Source organism: Stegostoma tigrinum, chromosome 10, assembly GCF_030684315.1.
Source record: "Stegostoma tigrinum isolate sSteTig4 chromosome 10, sSteTig4.hap1, whole genome shotgun sequence".
Lineage (NCBI taxonomy): Eukaryota > Metazoa > Chordata > Chondrichthyes > Orectolobiformes > Stegostomatidae > Stegostoma > Stegostoma tigrinum.
This window is the reverse complement of record NC_081363.1, coordinates 38,384,121-38,392,198: the sequence shown is the minus strand read 5'-3', so window position 1 is coordinate 38,392,198 and position 8,078 is coordinate 38,384,121. Positions and strand designations below refer to the sequence as shown.

General features: G+C 40.5%; 1 non-coding gene across 1 annotated transcript; it reads left to right on the top strand.

Moving 5' to 3' along the window:
* Positions 1-7,456: 7,456 nt before the first annotated feature.
* LOC125455975 (U6 spliceosomal RNA) lies at positions 7,457-7,563 on the top strand. The gene has a single exon (XR_007248361.1). It is a non-coding gene; the product is annotated as a U6 spliceosomal RNA (small nuclear RNA).
* The last annotated feature ends 515 nt before the right edge of the window (positions 7,564-8,078 follow it).

Genomic DNA, 8,078 nt, shown 5'->3' with positions numbered 1-8,078 from the left:
AGTCTCACAACAGAGGTACATTCTGTTTTCATGTGAAGCCACATACATGCATTTACCAGCAGGGGTCACTAGTTCACAATCAAGAATAAGAATATTAGCAACATTTCTGATCCTTATATTCTTCTACTCTGGTATAACGTTTTAGCCACTATATGGGTTCTGCCCACATTTTGTGCCCATTTCACTGACCTGACTGAAATTAACTGACTTGAAACTAGGCACCTCACCTTGATAAATCAGCAGTCTAATTGCCCACTGACGTACATGCACAGGCTGAGCAATCGGACCCTTGTTAAATGTGGTATTTCACTGCAAAAAAGATAAAACATCATCAAGTTATTAATCATGCAAACATTTTCATTTTCATGGGGACATTCTGAAGGAGGTTTCAAAACCCCAAATGTGATTTTCCCTCATCCCTCTGTGCTCCCTTGCCTACATTGGCTGATGCCTTAATTTTAAAGTTCACGTCTACATTAACAATTCCCCATATCTTCTCTCTTTCTAGTACCTGCAATTTCCTGCAGTCCCGCAGCCCTCTGTAATGTCTGTAATCCCCCAACTCCAGTCACATGCATTACACAGAGCCTGTCACCAATGGCTGTCCAGGTACTAAGCTTTAGAGTTTTCTGCTTCGACCTCTCCTTTTTCATTATACTCCTTTAAACCCTTCCCTTTTGATCAAGCTGTGGGCCAACCCTCCTTGGTTCCATCTCAAATTTTGTCTGATTGCACTTGAGATTCTTTGGGATGTTAATGATGCAATGTGAATGTAAGGTATTGTATAAAGAACACTGGGCTATCATCAAAGATTTATGCAAAATGTTTAAAATTTAGTCAAATAAATCCCTCATTGGAATATCACTAAGACATAAGACATCCTCTTGGGGAAGAATGCAGTGATTTCCTTGTCAATGACTTTAAATCAGTGTTTAAATCAGTCTGGGGCTGAGATTGTATGCACTTCAGAGGAAAGGAGAACAGAGCAGCTATTTCCTACACTCAAAAGTTTCTTGATTTTGTCTGGTGCATCTGATCCTTTGAGAGTTGTTACAGTTCCACCCTTTCACATCAGCTCGCCATCTGTTTAAAGATATAAGATTATTCCTTTTTTGGGTAAACTGAAGTATCATATCTTCTTTGCCAAGTTATGAGTAACTTTGGAAGCATTTATCCATTGTGGGTTGAAAGCTCAATAACTGCACCAAATTGATGTCATATAGTCAGTCCTGTACCTTTTTGGCCCTCTGTGTGTAAAATTAAACACGAGAAGATTATGATGTGGTGTCCTCCCCTTCCCCTCATGACATTGGACTGAGTTACAAACACATGAAATAAAATAAGAAGAAAACTATGGTTCATGAGTAGAACAGGATAAACTCATGTCCAGTCAAATATAAAAAGTTATGATCGCAACCTATTTCTAATGGGGCTGTAAAATCATTCTAACCCTAACAATACCAGGTTTGTTCTCTTTGCTTAGAACAGAGATTGTTTCCCCCTTTCCCAGCAACTGACCCAGCATTTAGCCTGCACTGTTCATACCCATAGTGGCTAAATGACTTACTGCTTTTATTTCTAAATGGCTGCCTCAGTCTACAAATGTGAAACTATCTGTAAACTTTCCAACATTGCCAGGGTGTTACCTTTCAATCAATTGACCCAGCAGCATTCCACAGTTACCAAGCTTTTTAATCAAATCAATCTATTCTTGTAGTTTAGCAATACTATCTGCCTCATTTGCTGAGAATCCTGCCACCCCTTTTTCCAAGATCTAAGATTAAAAGGAGATGCACTGACCAATAATGGCAATCATTTTATCTCAGCTTAGAATGTGAATTATTAAATGAGCTAATAGATAAGTAACTGGATGGTGGGACATTGTATGCCTTAAAATTACTGAAGTGTATCCGGCTCTGAAATTGATGACTCATGAAAGGCATTTGATTAAATGGTCATTTCGAGGAACTCTTTTCACTGGTCCATTTAGGCTATTACTCCACATCCTATTTCAAAAGGGAAAGGGTGTTTCAAGCAATTCCAAGGAAGTGAAATTTTAAAAAATCTCTGATGTTCGTGGTTGCATGACACTCAGTTGGCTCCCCGCGCTAGTACCTTTCGATCCATTGGGAAGTTACTGCACTGATTACACTTTGAAATTTAATCTCCTTCCCTGTGGATGAAGTGGAGTGGATCATCAGTAATCAATAAGTAGCCTGTTATGAGTAAACTGAACACAAACCTGGAATGTTAGTTCTGTTTCTCATATCGCAGAAGCTGCCTCACCAATGGAGCATTTTTAACTTTTACTTCAGATCTTTTACTTTTATGTTATTTGATTTACTGTTAATAACGTCACAGGGATTCACTGATGTATGCGGAAAATTCTTCTACCTTTGGTGAGTTTCAGATATGTTCAACAATGTTCCTCCTGAGATGTGCATCTCTCCAGAAAATCGAAATGCATCCAGCAAATGACATCATCTAAAATTATTCAGTCGGGCAGAAGCTTACAGTTTCCAGAAAGCACGACATGGAAAGCTCTACACCATGACCTCTGCCAAGTTAGAGTCAAACAGCTCGCTAATCTTTGATAGTGACTGGAACTGTTTGGCAGACCAGTCAAAGCATCCAACGTCTCAGTCTGCAGGTCCATTCCGTTCTACCTTGCATATTGCTTCAACAAGGTTAAAAATCATAGAATCTTTACAGAGCAGAAAGAGGCCATTTGGCCCATTAGATCTGCACTGACCCTCCAGAGGGCATCCCACTCAAATCCAGCACCCCCAAACCCCACTCTATCCACCTAACCTGCGTGCCTTTGGACAGTGGGTGGAAACTGTACCTAGGCAGCTGCCCAAGGCTAGAATCAAACCCAGGTACCTGGCTATATGAGGCAGCAGTGCTAACTACTAAGCCAGAATGCCACACTGAAGGTCTTTATCTGAGACCCCTGTGACATCACCTCACCTTCTCATACCTTCAGCACCCTGAGCCAACCCACATCAACTTCTGCCTATTAATAGAAAGTACTTGAAGATGACTATTATCCTCTTTTCCCCAACTCACCTCCCTCCCAACCAATATACCTTCTCCAAAGGATTTTAGAACATTGGAGTTATAAATATACAATTTCTTTGGGAGAGCTTCCAACCAAAGTCAATCATTTTTTGAGAATTTGTTTGAAAACAAATCTGCTACATTGCGGGCTTCTGCTTCAGTGAGAAGATACCTTGTTAAATAGAAACAAAACAAAGCATGATCTACCAAGCCAGATTTCAGTCGGAGGTTTTTGACATCAACTGGGTTCATAGCAATTTATACCCAGTCAAGTGCTGACCCAATAATCCCTTAATAAACATATAAGCATCTCCCGTTCCCTGATTCCATTTGGTTTTGAGCATTCCTGCCAGAACCTACTAGATGATAACGCAAATGCCAATATTCTCTTCCATAGTGCATAGAAGGTACCACGAAAAATATATGGCTTGACAACTAGACTGAAAGAATCTTTAAGTTATGAGTTAGCAAGTGCTTGTAGAAAACAAAACTAAAGTAAGAAACTTCCCATTATTTATGCAGATTAAGACCTGGCTTCAAACCTCTGAATTTACTATATTGTTTGAGATATGAATCGTGGATGTCCTGAAGGTCTGAGGACGCCTCCCCATTCTAAATACACTGAATGTAAAATTGATTGTTATTTGGAAAACTTTGGATCGCTGTTCAGAAACAGATCTGAAGAGGATACCAGGAGGGACTAGAGGTGGACATTCATCCATCTGTCCCATAGAAGCCAATGATATCTGGAAGAAAGCAAAACAATGGAATAGGATGCTCAGAATGGTGTGAAAATGAGATAAATATAAATTATGATAATATAACTGAATACATGACTCTGACGCAGTGAAAGAGAGCACACCAGTCTAAAACGAACTTATAAGACCAGAGGCAGTTCACCAGGATGTGGTATTTGAGGATACACTGTGTATAAATGTAGATACAGGAGTGTTTAAGTGTCTGAGAGATTGAAGAGCCTTATCATGTGGTAATGATAATGAGCAGGGACATGTATGTGGAGGCACTCACAGTTCATAATACTCCAGACGAGTACACCAACATGCAGGTGTCAGTGTTAGTGTAAGAGACAAGATAAGGCACATGGTTCCTGTTCTTTTGTTTCACAGGAATCTGGATGTTGGAAAAATACTGACTTTTAGATTCACAGGAACAGATGTGATTTACCAGACCTGACAACATAAATTATTGCAGACAACATCAACAGAATTGGCTCACATGGAAAGAGGGCTCTTCAACTTACTTTCATAAAATATCAGCCACGTCATCTGATATGTACCCTCCCTCCCCAATTTGATGTATGACATTAACCTCAGTGTCATATTTTGGACAATATCTTTGAGATTGCTTTGGAAACAACTGGATAGCATTTGTATAACAGATTGTGAATTCATCATAAGACTAGTCAAATTCTACCAAAATGAGTATTTGGTGACGGCGGGGAGCGATGAAAACTCAGAACTTTCCTTTTGCTGTGATTTGCTTGGGATGCCAGGTTGGAATTGGACTGCTGACTGTGTGTCTGCTGATCAACAAATCTGCCAATATCACCCTGGAATGGATGCTACTTTGTTTTTCTCATAGCTCCGTAGCTCACAAAAACAGTGTAATGTGTAAACTTTCCGCTGCTGGTATCAACAGAAATCTCAGTGAAGGATTTCAGAATGAATTGACTGCACATAAACTATGATTAAAAAATTTACTTCTAACTCAGATTGCACTTTTGAAAAGATTTGCTTTTGCCACCTTGGGGATCAAGAAAAGAATGGGTACATTATTTCTTTAAAGTTCTGATTCTCTGAACAGAATCAACATCATATGAGTGAGTGAGGTTAATTTTTCACCGAGAGCTGAAGCAAGCCTTGATAAGAATATTCAGAGATGAAGCAATGTCCTTAGCTGTGTCAAGATATACCGAGTGAAGATTTGTTTAGTGAAGAAAGAGGTAGGAAATAAATTCAGTAATTGTCACTAGACAAAATAGACTATGGAAATTAATGAGACGAAAGACTGATAAATTGGCATTCCTAATATATTAAAGAAAGTAGCTACAGAGATAATGAATGTATTAGTAGTAATTTTCCAGGAACCCTTAGATCCTGGCAAAGTCACAGTAGATTGGAAAACTGCCAATGTTACACCATTGGTTTATAAGAATAAAAGGCGACTTTACATACACAGATAGGATTCTTATGGGGCTTGACAGGGCAGATATGGCGAGGTTGTGAAAGAGTCCAGGATTAGATGGCATAATCTCAGAGTAAGGGATCACCCAGTTAGAGCATAGCTAAGAAGGAATTTCTTCTCTAAGGATCGGGTGAATCTGTGGAATATTTACCACAAAGATCTGTAGAGGCTGGGTCTTTAAGTATAATGAAGGTTGAGATTTATATTCAGTAATGGGATCAAGGGGTATAGGGAAATGGCAAGAAAGTGGAATTTAGGATCATCATATTAGTCATGACCTCATTGAATAGTGGGGCACCCTCAATGGATCAATGGCCTACTCTGCTCCTTTGTGTTATGGTCTTGTGGCCGCTAGGGGTGGGATGTAAAAGAGCAGGAGGTAGTGAAGTAGAGGCTGGAGAAATAAGAACTGGAACCACTCACTTTGAGTAGGCTGATTGACAGTGATGGTATCCATGCCACTTGGCTTCCCCATTATTCCCCACCTCCCCATCAATCTGTGGCTCTCCTCGCACTGCATCCCCTTGGACCAAGATCCTGGAATAAAAGTTGCCACAGCCAGTGGCCTGACCATTAATATCTTTATCCAAAAACACTTTTATTTCTACATACAGAAAGAAACAGGTCATTACTTTAGAATGTCTTTAGTCTTACACGCTCTAGTAATTTCGCTCTGACTACATGGTCTGTTCCCTTTGGAGGGTGTTACTTGAAGGCATCCTTGTTCCCAGAATAAACATAAACTGGGCCCATCTGTTAGCCTCATTAAGGCCTGTGATGCCAAATCTGTGAATATGAGATTCTTCGTTCATAGATTTTAATTCAACTAGTGAGGCAAAAATGAAGAGATTTCTATTTTCTCTATCCAGATATTTAATGAACTAAACCACAGTCTAACAGCTGTCCCTTGGTCCCAGACTTTTTCTCCGTTCTATATTGAGACACGAATGAACATTTTGGGGACAGTTCTGAATCTCAGCCCTGCACAGTTTGTTCCAGACTGGATTTTTAATCCAGGTAATTAACAGCCTGATTAACTGTCTGAGGGCAGTGGGCCTGTTCCCAAGACTGGGTTGTGAAAGGAGAGCAGCAGCCAGAGCTGTGGTGCTGCAGTAATTGTGGGCTGCAGTGGTGAGGGGTCCACACAGAGAGAAGCATCGTTCTTCCCTCCCCCACTATCCAATTCTCCTCAACTCCCAACCCCCTCCTCCCCTTTTGGATGCTGGCCTGGCAGAAAAAGTTCCCCACTTTGGATTTTTCTGGCTCACCTACCAGAGGGAAATTCACAATATAAAAATTAAACTGTATCAAGTTTTACAGAGAAAAGTTTAATTTCCAAGTCACACACCACCCTGATTGGGATCTGTATAGCTATTTCTTCACTGTGCCTTGGTCAAAATCTTAGAAACCCCTTCCTAACAGACTCTAGGGGTCCCTACACCACATAGACTCCAGCAGTTCAGGAAGGCAGTTCAGCACTGCCTTCTCAGGTGCAGTTGAAGTTGGACAATAAATGTTGGTCTAGTCAATGACATCCTATGATTGAAATATGAAAAGAAAGCATGGCATTCAATTTGTACAAAGCAAGGTTCCACAAACAGCATTGTGATGACCAGATAATTTGCTTTATTGATGTTGGTGGACAATGTATAGGGCACCAGCAAAGTCTCCCCTGGTCTTCAGCAGTTCTGAGTGGGTGGATAGTGTGTCACTTGAAAGATGGGACAACTGAAATTGCCCCATGATGTCAGCACTGCTTTGTAGTCAACCTGCATTGTTTCACACAGACAGTGTGTGAAATGAGCTGCCAGAGGAAGTGATGGATGCAGGTACAGTTACAAGACATTTGGATAAGTACATGAACAGAAAAAGTCTGGAGGGATAAGGCCCAAATGCAGGCAGGTGGAACTAGTTTAGTTTGAGAACATGGTCAGCATGGACTAGTTGGACTGAAGGGTCTGCCCCTATGTTGTATGACTCTATGCATTGTGCGCTGATGACTGTGGGGTAGAGATTGAACGCACAATATTTTGACTCAGAACAAATGTGCTACTAACTGAACCACAGTTGGCAATTTTCTTCTGGGCAACTGAAGGTACAGCTGTTGCTGGTAGGGTGATATAGTGGCGAATAAGTGAAGGATGTACAGTTGAAGAAGCTTAAGGAGCTAGGGAGGGAAATCCTGTTAAGGGAGCTCGTTTCAGCAGCACATTTACTAATATTGAAATGATACAGAAAAGATTAGCGAGATCCCTGTGCGAGGATGGTACTCAAATTCATGAAGCAGTCCATATTTTAGGGGCTGTTGTGGTGCAGTGGTAGCATCCCTACCCAAGACCCAGGTTCAAGTCCCACTTGTACCAGAGGTATGTAATAAAATCGAATTGAATAGAAAATAGTTCTTAACTACAAGAAAATAGTTTTAAATTGCAGGAATGAGAGACAATATACAGTTTGTAAAAACAGGAGCAAATAGGGCATTGTGGCAGTATTGGGTACAGGAATGGTCCCTTCGAAAAGGGAATTGGATGAGAAGAAAAATCAATTGCAGGACTATAAATCGAGGACAGGGAATGGGACTGAGTTGCTCTGGCAGCAAGAATTTAACTGATCACACTTGCTTGTTCTGTGCTGTAACTATTCTATAATTTTATGATTGGTTTGAGGAATTAGAATTGCTATTAATATGCACCTTGTTGTCTGTAGCCAGTCTGGTTGTTTTCACTTAAATGGAATAGTTTTCCTGAAGGCACAGGTACATTTCGATGATGTGATTGGGATTTTCAAGATGGCAATCAGAAGCAGTAGAGAAG